Below are 23,391 nucleotides of genomic sequence, written 5' to 3'. Positions count from 1 at the left end.
GGGAAGGGGCTTTCAGAGGACTTGGGGGGCCTGAATAAGCTCAACCCACAGGTTTGCACTTCCCCAAGAAAGGTTACTGAGTTTTCTTAGCAAACAGAAAATCACTAAACTCAGGTTATACTGTCAGGCTCTGAAGAACATTGCTAGTGAGTAATGACAAGAGGGATTCTTCTATGGAGACTGCTGGGAATTGAATTAACTGGGTACCACCTCCAAGCACCCCAATCTTAAACCTTGTCTGCACCTTACCGGCTGACCCTAAGGTTCTATGCGGAGGTGAGAAAGCTGAGGAAACAGGCCCTTTGTGGAAAAGAGGACTCTATTGTTCTAAAGCTAGTGACTGTGGATTCCAGAGGATGTTTGGGGATGGATTTTCTCTCTTTGTTAACTTTCTCTCCTCTTCCTGAGGGGGCGGGGGTGGGGAGTAGGGCCCTCTCAACAGCAACCTTAAGATAATTAAATCTCTGTCATGTAAAGAAAAGATGGTGCTCAGAGCGCAGAGGCCTTAAGCCCAAGAAAGAGATTTGAATTCGATGGTCGAAGCCACGAGCGGTTTAGCGTCTCAGTTTCGGCTTTAAAGCTCAGGGAGGCAGCCCCTTTCCAGATCCTGCACATCTCAAACCGTGGCAGACGTCAGCGGAGGTACTACCACTTCCTTCCTACTTCGCTTCACCTCCTTTCTTTCCAGAAAGAGGAAATGATGCGAGCCCACGTGGCAGGCCACGATCCCCAAGCTCCCACGTCTCGCTCCAGCTCCCCGTCCCCGCAGCTGGGAGACCTGCCTCCACGGACCGACCTGTCCGCAGGGCAAGGCCTGGCTTGTGGGTCCCCTTGACGTCCTAGGCAGCCTTCAGACTCAAGCTAAGCAGGCCATTCGTAGGAGACTTGAATTCTTGGCACTGCACGAATTCTCTGTGACCTCGGGCACGTTGTTGCTCCTCTCTGGACCCCACGATGCCCTGCCTTCCATCAAATGGGAACAAGAATACAGTCCTAGGTTTCCCCCTTTCCGAGGTGGTGGTGGAGGGGGCAGGGGAGAAGACCGTAAGGAAAACTATTCCGAAGCCTGGCCGCGTCTCAACTCCCTTCAATTTCGAGCAGCTCAAAGGAGGCCCCCCCCCTCCACTCCTACAGCGCCGGGACCCTTCCCGCGCTCGCTCTCCTGCTGGCTGTGGCGGAGCGCGCCCACCCCCTTCCTGCGAGCTCAGGCCCCGCCTTGGGGGAGGAGCCGGAGGGCGGTGCGGAGGCTCGCGGCGCAGCACAGCCGGTTTCTGTCGCCTCACCGGCAGCCGCGGCTCGGGGAAGGACGGACGGACCGGGGCCGGGAGCCGCCGGGGCAGGGCTCGGGAGAGCTGGTGAGTTCCTCAGCGGCGCCGCCTCCCTGCTGCGCTCTGCCGCTTGACACGGCGGGGCATGAGGATGGCGGCGCAGGAGTGGTCCCGGCCTCTGACAGTCTGGCTGGGGGTGTGTGGGGTGCTTTGGCCAAGGGCGGGCGGCTTAAGATAATTGGGGGGTGGGGTGGCTGGCACTGGAAAGGCGGGTCCGGCGAGGGATGCGAGCTGGGGTGGGGGCGTTCTCTTGGGTCCTGCGCGCCAACGACGAGGCTGGCGCATTGGCAGGTTGTTGGCTGGGGTCGGCATGGCCCGATCTTGGGGTGGACAGCGGGGATTTCGGCTGTTTCTGGACTCTCAGGTCGCCGTCTGCTGGGGAGCGTAATGCCGGGAATCGGGAGCAACAACCAGCACCAAACAGTCTCGGCGTCCAGCCTCCCCGCCCGTCATGGGGGCGCCGCCCCCTCGCGTGGCGGCTCTCGGTCCCCTAAGGCAGCGGCCGCGCGCAGGGAGCGCTCCTGCCTGGGCGGGAAGGGTCCCCAGGGTAGGCGAATCCGCGTGCCTCCCCACTGCGAGATCCCGCTGACAGCGCCCACGGACCCTAGGGAGACCCCGCGCGTGGTTGTTCCTGCGGAGAGGGGGCGCCCTGCCTCTCCGAAGGGCCACCGTGCGCCGGCTGCCGAGTGCCGCGCGCCGCGAACGCTCCGATCCTCCGGCGTCCCGCGCTCTGACTCCAGCGGGCGGAGCGCCCCCGAGCGCCTAGAGTGGGCACAAACCCGTGCAGCCCGCTCCCAAGAGGGCGCGCAGGGGGGTCTCCCCAAGGTCAGCGAGAGCGCCCAGGCTGAGCTGCCCAGGCGCCCCGAGTGGAGAGCCGGGAGGGGGAGGCGCTCCCCACCTTCTCTTTCTCTGATGCAGACTCCCTCCTTCCCTCTTCCTCCTCCCCCAATCCGGGCCCGGCTTCACTGGAGATGCTGATGATGCAGCTCCCAGCCCGGGGCAGACAGCTGAGCCTCGGCGAGCTTTGAACCCGGCCCTCCCTGGGACCCGGTGCTCCTGGGCAGTACCTCGGGCGCCGAGGGAGAGAGACGCGGCTGCACAAGCGCTTCTCAGAACCGAAAGCCGAGCTGCTTGCGCGCGCATGTGATTGGATTCCACATAATGGGCCCCTGTTCTTACTGTCAGAAGCGCCCACCAGCTCCCCGCGGCCCCGGGCACCAGGTGCCGCTTCTGAATCGCCCTCTGTGGAGGACCCAGGGCCTTGAGGTACCAGGCGCTCTTTCCCGTAGGGCTCTCTGGGGAAGGGGCCTGTCGTTAGCCGCATCAGCCCGCGGGGATACTTCCCTTGTGCCCTGCCATTTCCTGCGGCTGGTGCAGTACCGGAGAAAATCCCTCCGTCCGGATGCGAGGCCTCCTCTAAGGCTCGTAATAAAGCTTCTTCCGAGCTCTCTGCCCGAGGGCAAGGCACTTGGCCTCTCGAAGCCTCAGTTACCTCTATGTAATGGGGGATGGGCGAGAGGACTTATGGGAAGTGCTTGGTGCAGTGGAGCACGGCAGGATGAGTGCTCCTAGGTAAATGCTGGCGCCTTTCGTACTGGTTTTGAATGGGGCGTGTCTCTTAGGCAGGAGCAGAAGTGGAGTCCTGGTGGGTGGTTCCACCCAGGCCGGGGGAGTTTCCACATCTCCCTCCCTCAGCTCTGTCATGAGGAGCCAGCTTGCAGGCAGCTGGTGGGCGCTGGTGAATCCTTTCAGCTGGCAGCCTGCTCACAGGGCCTTCCCACACATATCCCCAGCCCCTTCTCTCCCACCTCCCACCAAGATGTTGGGGTCAAGATGTCAACCAGGACACTCGGGATGTTCAACTTTGTACCTTACTGTCAGTGGGAGTCTACTCAGCAGTGTCCCCCACCTTCCTGACCTCGCTTCTGGTCCTAGCTCTTCCCAGCCTCTGGAATGTCTTCCTACAGGAAGACCACTCGATCCTTCCTTCCCCTTTTTTGGTGTCCCCCACTGTGACATTCATGTGACTGCTCTGTGGCTTGTGCTTTGGGGCTCCTTGCATCCTGGTACTCTCTGGATCTTCCCTGGCGTGGAAGGACATGACCGGCAAGGCCAATGAGTGCTCAGACTGCATTCTCTCTGGTAATTGATGCTGAAGTGGAGGTTAAATTCTAATCTAATTGTCTTTTTGGAAGCCTGAGCCACAGGACTAAGAGGTTGCTGATGCAGGAAGGTGGTTTTTTTCCCCCCGAGGCCAGAACCTTCCTGCAGAGCCCATTAAGACTCTTTGAAACATAGGGCCCAGGTTAATTTTAAAAGCTACTCCATCCCCAGAGTGAGCTTTTCTGACTACCAAAAGCTGCAGCCAGCCTGGTTCTGCAGATCACAGAAGGCACATACCTGGAGGAATGTGCTATGCTCAGACCCTCAGGAACCCCATCTAACCTTGTCCCCCTCCTCCAACCTAACTGCTCCAAACCTCCACTCCACCTGCACCCAGGACTTGGAGCCTTTGGTGTATAGTAAGTCCCAACCGGCATTCTTCCAGCAGAGACCAGGATGACCTTCTTTATCTCAAGCCCGTCTTAGAAACTTGACTTCAAGAAGTGCTTGGACAAGCCTGCCTCCTACAGAAAGCTACAAAGTATAAAGAGTAAGAGACCAGACAGGTCTAGTACAAATTATAGCTCTATGCTTAAAAGCTCTATGACCCTAGGTAAATTATCTACTCTCTCTGAGTTCTGGTTTTCTCATCCGTAAAATGGGAGTAATACTAAAACCAACTTCATGGGGCTGTGAGGATTCTGTGAGAACATAATGCACAGAAAGTGCTTAGTACAGCACCTGGTGTGGGCAGGAATGCAGGAAATGATTCTCGTCACCATCACCACCATTTCCTCCTTCACAGTGGGCTCTCAAAGTCCTTACCGCCTCCTGTCTGGGGAAGTCAGACCTCTTTTTCCTCTAACTATCAGGACAGGGAAAGCTTCTCAGCCTGGGGGGACTGCCTCCTGAGAATTCACATCCAGCATGGGCCTGTCCTCAGGAAGTCTGTGACTGAGCCTTTCTCATCTGGCTGCCATTTCCCAGGATTCATTAATTCATGTGACAGATGTTTACTGCATTCTAGACCTTGTGCTAAGCAAGGGATTTCGAGGTGAATAAGGCAGCTCTCAGTGCCATTCTCACTTTATGGGAGAGGCAGGCCTGGAAACAGATAGTGAGGCCACTGTCTCCAACAGATAGCGAGGGATAACAGTTTCATCGGCAGGAAGAGAAGTGAGGAGTGGAGTGACAGATGAACAGGTGGGCTCAGGCCAGCCAACAGGTTTCATTCCTGACTCTGCCACCTTGTAGCTGGGTGGTGATAGACAAGTTGCCTTACCTCTCAAGCCCATAAGCTGCCTACCTAGGGTGGTGATGTGAAGAGAAAAGTGAGACCATGTGGGTAAGAAACTCAGCTCGGGGCCTTCTCGATAATAATTCATGCTCACAAATGTTAGTTGATGTTATTATTAGTCTGTGATGACCAATAACAGGTGGGCAAAGTTTGTGGTGGGAACATATTTGAGCCCTTCGGAGACGAATTTCTAGGTGGTGGGTAATACAGGGGTAGGTAGCCTGAGCAGGGAGAACAGCTCGTGCAAAGGCACAGAGGCTTAAAAGGGCTTGGTGTCTTTGAGAGCAGTGGGCAGGAGTTGGAGAACTGTCATCACAGGGTGTGAGAGAGGCAAGGGCAGCATGCAAAGCCAGGGAGGTAGGCAGAGGCCATCCTGCCAAGGGGTCCTGAATGATTAAACACTCACCGACCCGAAGCAGACACCCTGCAGCCTGCAGAGGGTTGTCTGATTGTAGCACTGGAGAAAGTCTGGGATTAACTTCTGCCTGGGAGGAAGGGCTGGGCTGTGCTCATTTGCCAATACATTAACTGTCCCTTCCACTTCCTTCTACCCAGGAAGCACAAAGTTCTCCTCCTTGTTCCTGAGATGCTTCCCGAGATGAGATACTTCTGTACCTGTTTCTTTCTTCCTGGGACTCAGTTTCTCATTCGAAGGAAGGGGATGTGGGTAGAAGAAGTGTTGTGATCTGGTTTCTTTATGGATCATGATATTGTACCAACTGCTCTTCTGAGTGGTGGTTACTGTAAAGGTCTTTGCTTGCATTGCTATTATCATCAAAGCGGATGCATTTATCCCCATTGCACAGCTGGGGAAACTGAGGCACAGGGATGGAGTGATTTGCTAAAGAGCATGCAGCTTATATGTGGTAGGAACTCATGTCTTGGGTCTCCAAAACTGCTCTGTGCTGTCCTGTACCACCTCACTATGCTCCTTGTGAATCCCTAAAGCTGACTGTAGAATGTCTGGCTTTTTCACTGTATACCCTTCCTTAGATGCTGGGTAGTAGGCATCTTAGAGAAGTGCCTGACTTGGGAAGGCCTTGTGTGCAGGCGTTTGCAGCGTGGAGGTGTTCTTGGAGGTCTCAGAGTTCAGGCAGCTATCTGCAGCCCGCCAGTGTCTCACAAACATGCCTTGACGCAGGCAGCTTGCATCTTGATTGATATAGCAGGTGGTGGTTGAGCTCCATGGTGACCCCAGGAAGTAATGAGTCTTTTAGGATGGCTGGTCAGAGCATCACATGCCCACATACCCTACCTGTTTACGAAAGACAAAGGCTCAAATTTCCTTTTCTATGGGAGGCAGAGTTTAGTGCCTGCGTTCAAATCCTGGCTCTGTCTTCTACTGGCTTTTGGCCTTGGACGATTTGTCCATTTCATTGAGCCTCAATTTCTTCATCTGGAAATACAGATCATATAATATAAATATAAATACAAATATAAATGGTCATTGAGAGTTGTCATAAGGATTTGTAATTACACAGAAGATGCCTGGCTTCTAAGCTTTAGATAATACTAGTGTAATATCCGCATTTTCTTCTTTGGTACTTATCATAAATTGTGATCATATGGTTATTTGTGGTCATTACTCCTTTAGTCTGTCTTACCCACTAGGCCAGTGGTTCCCAACTGGAGGCAGTTTGACTCCCCAGGGAGCATTCGACAATGTCTGCAGACATTTTTGGTTGTCACAACTGGGGAAGCATGCTATGACATGTAGTGGGTAGAGGCCAGGAATGGTGCTAAATACCCTACAGTGCACAGTACAGTCCCCACGACAAAGAATTATCCCATCCGAAATGTCAATAGCGTCACGGCTGATAAGGCTCAGACTGGACTATAAACTCCATAAGGTCAGTGACTGTGTCTAATTCATCCAGCTCTGTTTCCTCAGTTGCCCAGCGTGATCTCGGCACACAGGAGACAATCAATAGGCGTTAAAGAGATGAATGGGGACTTGGAAGACCTTATGTCCCCTGGAGTCCCAGAGGTTTGGCTTGTGGAACATTTTGAATGAGCAGAAGAGATTTAGATGAATCTGAATGATGATCATCATCAGCCAGTTGATAATTCAGGCCAAAGAAATTCAGACCAAGCGATTTTTTTTTTCCTGAGCCTGAATGATCCAAATGGCAATCACTACTGAGTTTTGCTCATGTAGGTCCTGGACTCACCTTTATCTGGACAAGCAGGCCGGGGAAGGGAAATATAGGTGCTGACAAGGAACGCCCTGTCAGCTGGGCCCTCGGGATTTGCCAAGCTGGGGCGCAGCTGCTGTCGGCTTCCTGTTTTTTCCCTTGCTGGTGGAATGAAGGAAACCCACTGAATGGCTATTTTCCACTGACATTTACAGCAATGTGATAGGCCTTGGATTAATGAGGTCAAGCTCCAGCGTGAAATCTGCCCAATAACTTGAAGCTTGGCCAACAGGAAGACATAGCTTGTTTTCTTTGGGCCATTCGATGCCTTTGGATGGCCTTGGCCAGGAGAGCAAGAGTGGCGACTCTCTACAAAAGAAGGGAATGTTTTACATCCCAGAATGGTAGAGGCTGGAGTTGTCGTCTACTTTTCAATGTATCAGGATGGTTTATTTTAATGTGGACTTTGAAATAAATAACTTATTAAAGCAAAGGTTCACTGTGAGCCCCAGGCTGGCTGCTGAGCCTGGATCTAGGCTATTGAGAGGATCATTCTATTTTTCTGGGAGCTCTCTGGGAGATTGAAGGGAAAGACTGGCCCCAAAGGGTGTTTGGACAGATTAGAGGTGCATTTGGTTAGACCTTATTCTCTTGGAGCAAGGGATCTCAGGCCTAAGCCTCCAACTTGCTCAAGAATCATCTTGAGGTTCTCGTAGACGTCTAACCACTGTACTGTATACTTGAAACTAATTTAAATAAATAAATTTATTTAAAAAATGCAGAACCTGGTTCAGTAGTTCTGGGGCTTGAGCACCTGCATTTCTAACAAGCTCCCAGTGGGAGCCATTCTGTTGGTCTGTGAACTGCACTTTGAGTAGCAAGGGTCTGGGGAACCCCGAGTCTACAGGTGAGGGATCCCTGATGTAACCCACTGCAGCGCGAAAGCAAATTCAGGCTTTCGTGCCTGTTTGCAGCCATCTGCTCTGCTGGCTGGTTTGCGGAGTCACATATTTCCTGCACCCCTTCTCTCTGTGCCCAGGCCTGGGACCAAATGTGAAAAGATGGCTGCTTGCTCTCAAGAAACAACTGAAACAGCCAGAGCAAGGTATAGGGGAGCTTCCAGTGCTTCCGGAAATGTGTGTCCAGGAACACTTTTCCTGGGTCACCTGGAGCTTATTAAATATATATGGATTCCTGGACCCTAGTTCAGCTCACCTAGATCAGAACTGGCTAAGATGGGGCTCTGGGAATCTGTGTTTTTAAAAAGTGTGCCAAGTGATTCTGATACATAGCCAGGCTGGTGGAGGGGTAGTTGGGAGGAAGAACTGGCAGCATGTGGATGTTAATTGCTCGGCAAGACTAGTGTCAGGTTGTAGAGTCATGTACTGCCTGATGGTACCTGGCTGAGGGAGGGGCTGAACCTTAGCCCATTCCACTTGCCAAGCTCTGCACCCTGCGGAATTGCATCTGCCTGGAAGACAAGGCACCTTTTTCTTAATATGAATAATAATTGTTAACATTTGGTACTCATTATGAGCCAAGCCCTGTCTATTTAATTCTTTTAGTCCTCCTGGCAATTCTAAGGGATAGCATTATTACTGATTTTACTGCTAAGGAAAGTGAGGCACAGAGAGGTTTAATGACTTGCTCCAAGTCACACAACCAGTAAGTAGCAGAGTCAGGATCTGAACTCAGGACATGTGGCTTCAAAGCCCTTGCACTTAATCATTATATTCTCTGGCTTTTCTTTGGATGGAAATGCTGTTGAGCTCCATAAGGCTGTCCATACTCTGAAGGAGAACCTATTTCTAGCTCTTCCCCAGATAGGGGAAGGCTAGCAGTGACTTTGGCTGGCTTTGGAGTCATACCTGGGTTTGATTCCCACCTCTACCACTTACTGCAACCTTGAGCAAGTTACTTGCTTAACTTCGCTGAGCCTCAATTCACCACTGTGTAAAATAGGAATAATAATAGCATGTGATAATGCGATTGGTCATTTAAGCCTCTGCTTGGCAGGTAGAATGTACTAGATACATCTTAACTATTATTAATAGTTTAGTATCAGCCTAGTCGGCCCCTGGGAGTAATAGAAGGCTTCAGAGCAAAGGGGATAGGTGAGCAGAGCCTGTGACATCGATGTCCCCAGGGGCTGGGGCAGTTGTTTTGCTCACCCAGGTGACTTGTGTCTGTTGCTTACCTAGGCATCCCTAGCCTTTGCATCTTGGCAATGATCGGAGGCTCCAGTGTTCATGCCAGCCTGGTGAGTTCTCAGAATTTCTTGGCTCCCAGAATAGTTCAGAGTCTCAGTCAGAACTGGCTTCATTTCTTGTCATCGAAGAGGAAGTAAAAGGCATGCATTCTCATACTCACTCTTTTCAGGGCTTTTAGCCTTTCTCAGGGACTATCACTGCCTCCAGGCCCCTTCTGGAACTCTGTAGTCATCATCAGCTTTCCCATGGACTGGGCAGAGAGCAAATGTTGCCTTCTAGACATTGCTTATTGCCTGCTAAAGAAATAGGGATGATTTTCTTTAAATTTTCATTAGTTTTCTTCTTTTACATATAAATTACAGCTTTTGTTTTCTTATTGGTGTATTTTATGCTTTTTCATTATAAAAGAATACAAATCCATTATTAAAATTTAAACAGTACAGAAATGTAGAAAATGGAAAGTGAAATCTCTCCAGCCATCACCCCCAGCGACACATTCTTTTCCCAGAAGAAATTCTTGAATGTTTTATGTGTCTTTACATAAATTTCTTATATACATACAAACCCATATTCATTTGCATGTTTATTCTTTTTTCTTTTTAACACATCTGTATATTACTCTTCTGAAAATTCCTTTTTCCAGCTAATGTATCTTAGCACATGTCAAAACATAGAGATATACCTCAGTCTTTAAGGCTACGTGATAGTCCAATGATTAAAATTTACTATAATTTATTTCTAGTCCCTTGCTGACAGTTCAGATTGTTTTCAGCTTTTTCTACTACAAATGTATGATGTTGCAACATCCTTGCTTGCACAGCGTATATCTTTGTACACTGACTGGTATGATTTTATCTATAAGGAAAATTTCCTTCAATTTGAGCTATGACAGACATTTGCCAAATTGTCTTCCCCAAGACCCCAACTCAATTTTTATTCCCTCAACAACAATACGTGTGATTGCCTGTTTTATTATCCCCATCTCTTACACTGAGTATTAAGTAACTTTAATTTTTGCCAGTCTGATAGAATAAAATAGAATGTTTCTGAGTCAGGTTCCACAGTAATTCAGATTTTGACCCACTGGACTGTACCTATAAAAAAGATTCTTAAATATTCAAGAACCACATTTTACCTGGCTTTATGCTTGGAACTAAAGACATAAAATTAAATTTAATTGGCTTCTGCTCTAAGGCTGATCCCTGTGTCCTGGAGGAAGCAGACACATGGACAAATAACAGGAAAATAGTGTGATTTGAATGTGCTAGAGGAATTAATAAACTAAGCTAACTTTTGTTTGATAAATGCTATCTCCATAAGTAGGACAAATAAATTAATAAAATACATTATGATGGTGTGTGTGTGTGTATGTGTGTGTGGATGGTGTGTGTGTGTGTGTGTGTGTGTGTGTGTGTGTGTGTCTCGAAATCCCCCAAAGAAAATGACTTGATTAGAAGCAAAAAAATCATGGAGCTTACCCCTAGTGTGAGCAGCAGAAGAGGTGGAAAGTTAGGAAGGGACAAATAATGTCAAATTATCTCCCGTAGTTTCCATATTTAAGAAATGAGGTTTGTCTGAGAGAGGCTGTGCAGAAACCCAGCTGAGTTTGCAGCTGGCACTGCTCACTGATCACTTATACTGGGGCAAATTTGTGTGTTAGTCTAGAAAGAGTAAGAGGCCAAAGGGATAGAGGCTGGCTTTAAACATCCACAACCTTGGAGCTCATAGAGGTTGGATGTGTGAGGTGTGAATATGCAGTTACACCAGGGATTACAAAGAGGTGTGTTCTGAGCAGTGCCTGTTGTAGACTGGATGCACCAAATGGGTGTTCAATGAATGAATGAGCATCAAAGATGTCTCTGTCTTGTGAAGGGGCCTCCTACTCAAAAAGAATAGGTCCATTTAGAATAGGGTACGGGGGTGGCTCCATAGAGTAGTGGTTAGCACATCTGCTTTGGACGCAGAAGGTTCTGAGTTTGTGCCCCAGGTGGAGCCTTGGACCATACCCTGGGTGCACCAGGCCCTGGGTGCATGCCTCGAGCGTGTGGGAGGAGATGCCCCACCTTCAGAGATCCAGTTCTTAAGGTGCAACATCCATGGGTCAAGGGTGGAAGTGTATGCGTGTGTGTGGAGAAATTAAAGAGGGAAAAAAATAAAAGTAAAAAAATAGAAAGGGTTATGATGACCTGATCTACCCATTTGTGGGGAGAGATGCCTTAGCTATGCATTTTCTTTGGGCCGCCTGTTCTGGATATCTTCATTCTCTTGGGATATCCTAAGAAAAACACAAGGCAAGGAGCACTTGGGAATATTTGAAACAGTGCTGTGGAATGAAAATAACCATTGTTTTTTATAACAAATCACCTAAGCAGGACATATAGAGCCAATTGCAAAGTATGCAGAGTTGAAAGAGACTGTGAAGCCAGGGGCAATCCTAACCCGTCTTCTCATGGAAGACAAGGCAGGGGCCAGGTGAGCTGTGTCCTCTGTCTGGTTCCAAGACAAGGACCATTCCCTATGACAGAACTAATGGGACGATCACTGAATTTTCAGTCTCTTGGTCTCCCACTGTTCTGTCCTCCCTCTCTTGTTTTTTGAATACCTATCATGTGCTGGATAGCTCAATGGCAGGATGTATAGGTCAGTATATATATGCATTGTCTTTCAAGAGCATCTGGTCCAATGGAAGGGGCAGATCTGAAACTAAAAATTACTACAGGGTGTTGAGTGCCACAATAGAGATGTGGTCACATGCCTTGGAGCTAGAGAGGAGAAAGAAACCCATTTGGCACAGGGCAGATAAAAAAACAATTCAGAGGGAATAAAAAGCATTGAGACACTGTGTAAATGAGACAAGGCATGTCAAGTGCTGAACACAGTGCCTGGAAAGCACTTAAGAGATGATAGATATGATTACTACAGCATTTGTACTAGCTCTCAAAGAACAAGGAGGAGAAATGGGTTTTGTAACAGAGGAAACTAAACCTGGGTTCAAATCTTAGTTCTGCCACATACTTATTGTGACATTGGGTATGTCAAGATGAGCCATCATTTCCTAATCTATTTATTGGGGCTAAGAGTACCCGTTTTAAAAGGCTCATTGTGGGGATTAAAGTTAATTTATATGTAACACCTGGCACATAGCAGATTCTCTGCAAATGGTGGATACCATTGCAGAGGTGTGAATCCATCAGACCTGTGCAGTACAGCTGGTAAATTGAGTGTTTAGTGGGTTTGGGACGTTTGGATGGCCAGAGATAAAGTTACAATGTCAAGGCCAGACACTAGATGGCCTGAGCTATCAGGCTGAGGAGTTTAGACTTGACTCTGTAGGCAATGGAGAGGTATTAAATGCTTTTCTACAAGGGAAATACAGACTAAATTTCAGAATGAAAATTCTGCCAGTGAGGTGGATGGCGGGTTGGAAGGTAAGAGACAGAGGCAGAGAAACCACGTTGGGAAATGCCGTATTCCACATTCCCGTCTTGGCAATCACTCACAATCACACACATTAGCCTAGTAAAAGCTCCGTCAAGTCCTGTAATCAAGTATTGCCTAGAGAGGCAGATTAGGACAGTGGTTAAGAGCCTGGGCTTCACCGTCAAGGCCAGTGTGGATTTGAATCTTAGCCCTGTTGCTTACTGGCTGTGTGACCTTGGCAATTACCCCACTGAGTTTTACTTTACCCTTCTGTAAAATAAGGATTAATAGTCCCTTTCTCAAGGGCTTGTTGTGAGAATTAAATGAGATAGTGTAGATAAAGCAGTGGGCTCTAAGAAAGCAGTGAGTGTTCAATAAAAGTTGATGATGTAGAATTTTAAAACTTTCATATTGGATGGCAGACCCCTTTTTCCATGTAGCACCTATTAAGCTCCCATGGAGCTACCAGTGTTCTATAAAAAACATCTGCTTCAGACTTTCTGGAGAAGCAGCACCCCTTCCTGCTCCAATAAATGGTAAGGAGGGTTCCCAAGTTCTAACACAGTGGTTCTTGGATGCACATTAGACCCATCACAGGAGCTTTTAAAAATTTTCATGTTCGGTTGTACCCCAGGTCAATTCAACTAGAATTTTTCAAGGCGGGACCCAGGCATCAGTATTTTTAAAATTTTAATGATTTATTAAGGCAAAACAAATATAGAAAAGTACACAAACCCTAAGCGAATGTATTTTTTTTTTTTTAACAAACAGGGCATGCCCGTTTAACCCATTCCTGCTCAAAAACCAGAATATTACCAGAACTCCAGAAGCCCCTCTTAGTCACTCTCCAGTCACTCCCCCACCCAAAAACCACTATCCTGATTGATAACATAGATCGGTTTTGCCTGTTATTGAACTTAAAGAAATAGAATCTTAGAGTATGTATTTTGTGTGTGTGTGTGTGTGTGTGTGTGTGTGTGTGTGTGTGTTTGGCTTGTTTTGGTTGACCTTGTGAGAGTCCAATTGTGTATTGCTCACTCTCATTGTTGTATGTTGTTCCCTTATGTGAATACACCATAATTTTTTTCTAGACTACTATTGGTGAGCATTTTGCATAGTTTGCACCTTGGGACTATTACAAATGGTGCTATTAACATTCTTGGAAATGCCTTTTGGTGAATTTATATAGAAATTTCTTTTGGGTATATTCCTAGGAATGAATTGCTAGGTTATAGGGCGTGCATATGTTCAGCTTTAGAAGATATTGCTGAGCAGTTTTAAAAGTGCTTGTATCAGTTTATATTCCTAGTGTATAGTAATTCTTGCCAACAGTTGATATTTTGTCTTAATTTTTTTTTTTGTCCTTTTTGGTGGATATATAATAGTCTTGCTCTGTGATCTTTATATATGTTCTCAGCATCTCCAGGTGATTCCAATGTATAGCCAAGTTTGCATTTCTAATATGTTTTGAAAAAGCAAAATGCCTGTCAATGAAACTGGATAAAGAGATGTTACAATGGCTAGTGCCTCCCCACTGACTCCCTTTGATGTTGGTACCCAGAGTTTTTTATAGAGTTAATCTGTCTAATCAGCCAGTGGAGGATACTTTTGCTGTGGAGGTGTATCACACCTGACAGCCTGCCCCTCACCCTCATTCCTTTGTGCTTTATGTGGGGCAAATGGCTCTATCAGGAGTGATCTGGGATCTGGAAAGAGGCCACGGCAGCAGAACTTCAATCTCTTCTTCCTATTTAAGACCTCAGAGAGACGGGAGGACATGAGAAGTGTCCTATATATAAGGGAATATATACACACATATACATACACACACATATACATACACACATATATACATATATATATATGATGAGTGAGTGGATTGAAATAATATATATATCCTATTACTAGTAGTTTATATAGATGTCGTCAGATGAAAAGATCTGGTCTTTGTTATCAGAGTTTAAGATTTTGTGTTGTATTTTCGCTCCCCAAAGCTTGCCCAATATCTTGCACTTGGAAAGTTCTTAAAAAATGATCATTCAAGTCAGTATTAGAACTGTTCCTAGTGAAAAGCCCAACTACATGGATGCAAAAGAAAGTGTTGGTGGAGATTTAGCTGATCTGGTTAATAGTTTTGGTTTCTCTTCTTTGTAGTTTCTGTGCTGTGGATGATGTTTCCTATTTGTTTAATTATTATAAACATATTATAGCATATTTTCCTTCACGCTCTTTAGCAAAGTTATAATAGCAGCTTTAAAATTCTTATCTGTTAACTCCAACATCTGGGTCCTCTTGGGGGTACGCTGTATTAATTGTCTTTTCTCTTGAGTTTGAGCCATATTTTCCTGTTTGTGTTAAATTTTTTTTTCTAGTAATTTTGTATTACATCTTGAACATTGTGAATGAGACCCGATTCTCTTACATTCCTCAAAATAGTAATGATTTTTTTTTAAGGCAATTAACTTGACCAAACTCAAACTGTAAACTCAGTTTCTCCTGAGTGGGCAATAGCTGAAATTTTTCTTCCATTCTGTTATCCTTAGTAGGACCGCTTAGAACCTGCCTTCTATATACATCATTCAGGGAGATTTGGGCAGAATTTATATCCAGAATTTGGGCTACTGTTCTGTGACCCTCTTCTGTGATGTCTCTCCTTACTTTCCCACTGTAGTTTCCTAAGCTCTGTCCTTTAATTCCTCAAACACTAAGAATGAAGGTTTCTATCCAAATTGTAGCCGCAATGTACAACATTGACTTGGGCCTATCCTTGGGTCAAAAGCTATCAAAACACAGAAGTCACCCACTGCCATTTCTTTTTTTCTCTACTTTCTGAACACTTGTTGTTGAACAAACCTAATGCCTTTCAATAGGTTCTCTCTCTCTCTCTCTCTCTGTCTGTTTGTGTGCATGTAATTTATAATAATTATATGTAAGAGGGGGGTCTGCTAAGAGCTACTCTGCCATTACTAGAAGCAGAACCTTTCTGATCAATAGTTTTGTTCATTGGCAAACCCTCAGAGCACCCCCCCTCACCTTTACTGCCTAGTACACAGTAGATGGCAATAAATATTTATTGACTAAATGGATGTGGCTTTAAATTAAAAAATGGAAGTGAATTAGGAGAGAAAATTTCCAGAAGAAAATCCTGAAACTAGTTACTTGATAACATCAGGTATAAAATAGAGAGACTATCCAGTAATTTGCTGGAGAGAATGATGAGTGAATGGACTGAAATAACATCAGGACCTAGGTATCTGAGTATAGACCAAAGAGGCTAATGAAGTAAACCTGAGATTTCAACACAAGGAGATAAATTCGATTGTGATAGTAATAGCATTTTCATAAGGTTTAATTTATGGTTTCTGGAGAAGTTACCATGTTCAATGGAAATAAAGCTGGCCAAAGGGGAAGCAGAGGTATGCTCGGAGTTCTGTACATGCAAGAGGGGCCAAGAGGAGAGAATCAAAGTGAAGGAGCTGGCCAGAGATCAAAGAGGGGAGGAACCAAAGTAATGTAAAGGCCGTCTACTACGGCTTGCTTCTCCCTGTGTGGTAGGTGACCTGGCAGGTCACAGATCTAGCACTCAGAGACTTCAAAGACTGCATACTGGATGAGAACTTCATTTACCAAATGCAGAGCACCTGGCAGCTTTCTGATTGATTCTACAGACAATTTCGTCACTCAGAGAGTAGAGGGGAGAGGACAGTTGTTGCTAGGAATCTGGTTTGGGATCTGCTGCTGGGTGAAGTGGAAAATGAGAAAGTGCTCACCAAGGAAGGGAACACTAGTGATAGGGGACTGAGCCCACGGGGGTTTGGAAGGCGGGTTCTATGCAATTTAAGATGAGACACAGCTATTTCCTGCCTAAGCCTCCAGAGGTGATGACAGCTCTAATAGTAAGGGAAGTTATAGCTTTAATCATTGTCCTTGAGCTGCATAGATTTCATTTATTCTCCTTCAAGGACTCCTCTTCTTACTCTCAGTTGTGCCTCTGTGGGCCATCTTCCCTGTTTGGTATTTTTTCATTTATTTTCAAGCAGGGGAGGTATTCAAAATACTTAACCATCAAGGCATAGGCACAGACCAATTAGAAGATAGGCTAGCCACCAGCAGCTGGAATATCAGCCCTACTTACAAGTTCCTTAACTCCTCTGAGTCTCAGCTTTCCCCTCTTTGAAATGGGGGCAGTGCCTACGTTGCAGAATTAGTGCAACAGTTCCAGGACATGTTACATGTAAAGAGCTTGACACAGGGAACATATGCTGTGCACAGAAGCTGCCATTATTACCCTGCCTTCTTTATCTCTGGGTTCATTTCATTTACATATTTTATAGGTTCCATGATACTTACCTTTAGTTTCATTAAGCATTTGTTTTACTCAGTACTGACGTCAGCAGGTATTTGTGCTATTGCAAATTGAACTATCTGGGGTCTTAGTCGAAACGTCCTCTTGTCTCCTTGATCATTAACACTGTAGATTTTCTACAATCGTCTTGGATTTCACGAGGAAGATCTTTTAAAGCACTTATGGTTCTTTCAGAGTTTTTCCTAATTTCTGTTTCTTCTCCTTCTATGTACGTAGACTTTGGAATTCAGCAGACCTGGCTTCGAATCCCGGCTGCACCACTTACTGGCTGTGCAGTTCATTCCCATCTTTTCTCTGCATTGCTCTAGTTCTTCCTCCTCCTCCCCATTCTTTATTTCTCTAGTGTAGGACTTTATCCTTTGAGCCCAACTCTGTGCTTGTTATTGTCCTCGCTTCCTTGGAATTCTCCTCTAAACCTCAGTGAACAATATGAAAAACTTTTTACGATTCCCACCCCAGCTACTTCCTAATTGGCTAAGAACACCCCTAGCTAAAGGGGAAGAGATAGCTTGCTAGGGATATCTTTAGGGTTTCTGCAGTGAAGAGAGGGGTCTTATTAGGAAGCAGACCACAGTCTCCTTCCTCCTTTGTGTTGGTAATGGCGTGGGGTCCAAGATGCTTAGAAAGGACAAGACAGTGATCTCTGGCTGGTAGTAGTACCTTTTCCCTTACCCCTTCAAGAATTGACTCAATCCAGTTACCAGTAGATTACTTATCTTCCTATTCTTCAGGGACAGAGTTGGGAGAGGTGACAGCTGTAGGGGCTGCCATCCCTTGGTTGAATTGTCTCAGCATACTGCTTCCTAGAACCTGAATGTAGTCACTTTAAGGGGATGGAGCACGGTTCTTCATTCTACCCCTTAGTGCAAATAACTGGAGAAATTCCTATTGAAACCGAAGATATTCTTGATTCTTGTCTACTGTGGCAATTTTGTGTTATTTGGATGACATACTGGGATTTGAGGGGCCCTTCCTCTCAATCTGGTAACTTTCTAGATATTTGTGTTTAAGACTAGAGGATTTTGAGCAATGGGGTGAAGGCAAGCATTGAAATCCAAGTGGGGATAAGCATGACATAGAACCGAGGTGCACGCTCACTGTGCAGGCAGCTACTTCCCACTCCTTTATCTGTAGCAGGCATTACTAATCAATCAGAATGCTCATTTCTCCTGTTATCACACATGGCCTTGTAACCCTTGCCCTCACAGTGCTCCAAGTAGCCACCAACGACCTCAGAGTTGGCATAACAGAGGAAATTTTGGCCAAGGAGATCAGGTTGAGAGAGGGAGACAGAGGCTTAGCCGATGTGAATGGCTGTCCCTGTTTAATAAATGTGTAATCCAGGAGGGCATTCTGTCGCCAGAGATGGCCTCCTTTGGAAAATGATCCCTCCAGCTGCAAAGGGAGTTCTTATCTCCCTGCAAAGGGAGGGGGTGGACCACATTCCCCTAAGCCTGGAGAAACAGTATGTGTAATTTGACTCTTATTTCCCTGTGCTTAGCTATTACATAAGCTTCTTTAGGAGACTGGCTGCTTGGTTTAACACTGTGACTGTGACTGACTAATGTATTCGTAGACATCATGTCAGCTTTATGTATGCCCCATCCTTGGCACCTTCATTCTGTCCCTTGCAGTCTCCTCGACTCTGGCATTCTTACCCACAGCATGTGGGTCTCTTGGTGGTTTCGGGTTCGTTAGGAGAGGCTCAGCATGGAAGACCGGAGTGTTCATGGATTTTCCTTCACCTGTTTAAACTATGGTTTCCTTTGGAGCCGAGCCTGAGAGAGCTATCTTACCTTCGCATGCAAAAGAAATCTAAAACATCATCCATCAGTATCTACTTGAAATGGTCCTTATAGGTTGCCTAGCCCAGTGGTTACCAAGTGCTGGGCTGCAAACGTGCATGATAGAATGCTGGCTCCTAATGGTCTGTCTGCCAGGCCCGGGTTGGGGCACACTGGGCCAGTCTTACCTACAACCCTATGTGGACTTTTTGTCTCAGCAGCCTCGTGAGTGGCCATGGAGTTCCTGGTGGTGGGGACCCCAGCATTGTGCCATGGCTGGGCTTTGTCGAATTGTCAACATTAGACAGTTTTTCCTCATGCCAGGCTGATCCTATGACTTAATTTCGCCTGTCCAGGATCCCAAATCTGCCCTCTCGAGACTTGGAACAAAACTAATTCTCTCACTCATGGCTTTTGTTATTTAAGGCTCGGTACTATGCTCCCAAGATGGCCCAACCAGTTCAGACAGAGGTCAGCTGGGATATTATCCCAGCGTTGGACATGATTCTTTTCCTGACAGAGCTCAAGATGCATTAATTGCCTTGATCACTCTTTGTTCTTGTTGAACTTGTGGTCTCTGAGTCCCGCGGCCCTCCCCTGACACTTCCCACCCAAGTCTTCCTAAATTGGGTCATAGTAAATGGCCTTGAGAGGACAGTGACAAGTTAGGGCCAACCATAGGGCCACCACTGAGAGGTCTGAAGGAAGGAGCACTGCTGGGAGAGGTGGAGTTAAGCGGCAGACTCTTGGGGACCTGCATTCCACGACAGATTTAAAACCAGGATGTCCTGTCTAGGGTGATTGTGCCCAGAGTCTAGAAGGTTTATTTCATCAGGGGTAGAACAGTCAATCCACAAAATCCCATGAGAACAGGTCGAGAGAGACAAGGCTAATTTCTAATTTAGATATTTAGAGCGCCAGGGGCCCTAGAAGTCTCTTTGCCTATGAATAAAGCAACTTTATCCTGGGAGGGGGAGGGAGGGAGGAATGATGCTGTTATTCAAAGAAGTGTATTGTGGGAGGGCGGGGGTGTGCATCCTTCAGGAGAGAAAGTGGGTCCCGAGCGAGATCCAAGGAGGAGGGGAAGCCGGTGCTATGTTTTGTTTTCCTGTTTTCCTTTTCCCCTTGTGCTCAATGCTACAGGAAGCACAGGGAGAAAACACTCACGGCCTTCCTCCAGGCTGCTGCCAATATTGTGCGGAGAAGAATAGCTGAAGAACAAGAAAAAAATATCTTAACGTTTTCTTTTAACAGTGTGAACTTTGAGACACTGTCTGACTCATGTTTTAAAGTCTCTTCAATTCGAATTCACCTTCCTTTGTGTTGTTTTTCTCAAGGCACTAGGCTCAGGTCCAAAGATGTGTCAACCAGCTGCTCCCCCGGGACTGTGGAGTCGCAAGGCCTGGGCCCTCTTCTCCTGTCTCGGGAGGCAGGGACCTGTTTTTGGCCTTCTTACCTTCCTCAAGATTGGTCCTCAGCTTGGGCCGGAAGGGCCCTAAGTGGCCACTGGAGGGGGAAAGTAGAGATATCTGGTAGCATGCTCCAGAAAGAGGGCATTCATCTTGCTTTAGCCAACGGTTCCTTCTGGGGTCCGCATTCCTGTATCCCTAAAAGCTGTTAGGGGGCTTTTGGCTACAAGTAACAAAATGCAATCCAACTGGTTAAAGTAATAAAGGGGATTTTATTGGCTTGGATAGCTGAAGTCCAGAGGACCCTAAGTTAAAGAACCCTGTTTCCTTCCTCTGACTCCCAAGTATTGGCTTTATCCAAAGGCTGGCTTCCTGAATGGCTGGCGGCAAGAAGGCTTCCAGCAGCAACTGGGGTTAATGCTTCCAGGTCACAGGCAGTGAGAAGGAAGAGCTTCTGATTGGGCCAACATAAGTCACATGCCTATCCTAAACCAATCACTGAGGTTGGACTTAGCCTGTTGCTGACAGGCTCTGGCCAACCAGGGCCCAGCGCAGAGTGATGATGGGAGACCTACAAGGACTACCACCAAACTGTCTTTCGGTGGACCTATGCTTCTCTTCTTCTTCTTCTTTTTTTTTGGTTTCTCCAGAGTTATATTCATTCCCCAAACACTTTTAATAGTCTTCTTTTCATTTTGGAGGGAGGAGGGGTTCTACATCCAGCCTATCCCCCCTCTACCAGCCCCTAAACCCAGCACCTTCCTTGCTCCTTGTTCTAAAGGCTCAGCATTCTGGAGCACAGCCCCTGCTTCCTGAGATGTACACTGACTCAGTTTCTCCCCTCAGAGGCAGCAAGGTTTAATGGAGGTAGCAAGAGGAATTAAGTTCAGACTATGTCAGACAGCAACAGGGGCCAAATCAAGGCTCACCACAACAGCGTTTCCCTGCCTCACCGAGTGTCAAGTGCCTTGGCCTCAGATTTCCTCCTGTCCATAATCAAGCTATTTTGGTTCATCCCATGTAGACGTCACACAGCCATTTGTTGGAAGAATTAAGTATTCACTCTATTTCTCTTTGCTTCTGGTTTCTCTTCTCATATCATACAAGCTTCTTGGATAACCTACCACCTCCCCAACCTGGCCTCTGCAGACCCTCCCACACCCACCTTGTCAGCCCTGTTCATTGACGTGTGGCCTCACGTGCCCAGTTCTCTGCAGGATGGTCCATCGGGATGTTCCCACAACACACTGGGCTCCGTGTCTCCATGGAGCTGGTTTTCCTCCAGATGAAGTCTTCTTTGGGGATCCCCTTTAAGTGTTGATAATGCTATTGCTCTCCTGACTCCTGGCAATGTGGGTCGTGTCCCCATTACCATCCAGGGCTATCTCTGGAGACAAGACAGGTGTGCACAAGTTTTAGGAAGGGGCCAGTCTGCAGCCCATTGGAGCTAGGACTTCTGTGGACTGCCCCAGCACCCAGGCCAGCACCCTGTCTTGGGGCCTGCCCAGCTGCTGTGCTAGCAGCAGGGTGGCAATTCTTTAATTAGACCAAGCAGGGTTTTCTCGGCCGGGGGTGGGAGGAGGTGTGTGGGTCTATTGGGGGAAACTAGGTCACCTGAAAACCAGTAGTCAAGAGGGAGCTGTCCTGGAGCCCCAGCTCTAGGGAACCCAGAAGGGCGAGGCAGGAGGGGCTAGCAGGGATAGCAAAGTCAGAGAAAATGTGCTCTGGCCCCTTTTATTGGCCCTTGGGAGGCATTGTCCTCACCTTTCTCCAGGGGGCTGGGCAACTGCCCTTAATTTCTTCACTGCAGCAAACTGCCCAAGCCAGGAGGGCACTGCAGTGAGTGCCTTCTGTCTTCCTGGGGCTCGCCACTGTGGGGCCCGGGGAGGGAGCACTGCATTGGGAGTTAGGCCCAGGATTCAAGGTGTTGCTCAGGCTCTGTATCCTTGGAACATGTCACCCACTCCCTTGTGCCTCTGTTTTGCCATCCATCCAATGGGCCTATTTGACCCTGCTGTATTCTTAACCCTTAGTACAATCCTGGCATGCGGTAGATGCCCAATAACTATTTGTCAGATGAAATAATGAGCTCATACACATGCTTCTCTTATAAGATTGTCATCCGTGAGGATCAGTGGCCAGGTGAGTTTCCCAAATGTCAGTCACTTACGATTTTTGCCAACACTAAATACCACCATCATTTAATTTTTTCTTTTCTACCACCTTGCTAGCATTCCACTGGTCAATTTATTCAAAAAGGAAAGTTTATATCATTGCCATAAATAAACAGTAACTGTGAAGACAGATCCACAGAAAACACAACAATTATATTAAATTCTACCCCGCATGCAATCGATTGCCCTAGGCCATGAGCCTAAGGCCTGCTTTCTCTTTGTTTTGAAGGGAGTTTGGCATGGTTACAATGATTATAACATTGGCATGGTTAGTACTAAACTGACACTTTCTCCTGGAGAAAATCTGATTAAAAAAGAAACAAAAAGCATATACTTGCTCTCTCTGTCCATGCTACTTCAAGCTTTGTCCTGTACTTTTGAAAATTCCTTTGGAGTTGATTCTCTGTCTACACTTAGGGAAACACTTGGCTGAGATGATGGCTGGGGAAATTCTTGGAAAGGGATTAAGAGCTTTAACAGTGTAAGTCTTTGGTATGGTTATTCTTATCTTTAATCTTAACATGTTTTTGGTGCCTCCCACTTAGCAGGTGATTGGTAAATACGCAATAATGAAGAAATAAGTAACTGTTTCTTAACGCTGAAAGAGATCTTATAGAATGGTTAGGTCAATCTGACATAGTGGACATTTTATTGTTTGCAAGTGGTGGAGAGTTTGCCTCCTCCTAAGACAGCCACTGGACTGTAAGCACCTTGCTGAACCGCTTGTTGGACAGCTCTGGAGGCTGGTGTCTGTCCCGTGAGTGTGTTCAACTGCTCCCCTGTACCTTGGTCCTGTTCAGCACTGGAGAGACTCATAGACTATCTTCTCCTTTTTGTGCAGATTGGATCTCTGGGTATTTGCAGATTGTTGTCTCATTCTGCCTAAGACAGGGCTTTCAAGCTCAAATGACCATAGGAGCTAGCATGTGATTTTAATTAGTGAAGGAGGTCAGGTGGGAGCAATGGCAGGTAGTGTTACTATGGTACATTGGAGGGTATGTGCCCCACACGAAGGGGACCGTCTCACTCTACATCTGCTGATTATTGCCATGTAAGCCCAGCATGGCCAGGTACTGAGGTGTTCTAAGAAAAGCTGAACATCTGACTGGGGATATAAAATCTCTAAGTTTTAAATGTTAGCAATGAATTACAATGTTGTGGACTT

General features: G+C 46.8%; 1 protein-coding gene across 1 annotated transcript in view; it reads left to right on the top strand.

The window, feature by feature from the left end:
- The first annotated feature begins 1,290 nt into the window (after positions 1–1,290).
- The window catches only part of PPP1R16B (protein phosphatase 1 regulatory subunit 16B), a 92,303-nt gene continuing 70,202 nt past the window's right edge, over positions 1,291–23,391 (top strand). Inside the window, exon 1 of the mRNA XM_036229412.1 lies at positions 1,291–1,355. The gene's annotated coding sequence lies outside the window, so the exon portion shown is untranslated. The remainder of the gene's footprint in view (positions 1,356–23,391) is intronic.

The sequence above is a fragment of the Rousettus aegyptiacus genome, unplaced genomic scaffold (assembly GCF_014176215.1).
Source record: "Rousettus aegyptiacus isolate mRouAeg1 unplaced genomic scaffold, mRouAeg1.p scaffold_m13_p_12, whole genome shotgun sequence".
Taxonomy (NCBI): Eukaryota; Metazoa; Chordata; class Mammalia; order Chiroptera; family Pteropodidae; genus Rousettus; species Rousettus aegyptiacus.
This window is presented reverse-complemented; position numbering and strand designations above follow the sequence as displayed.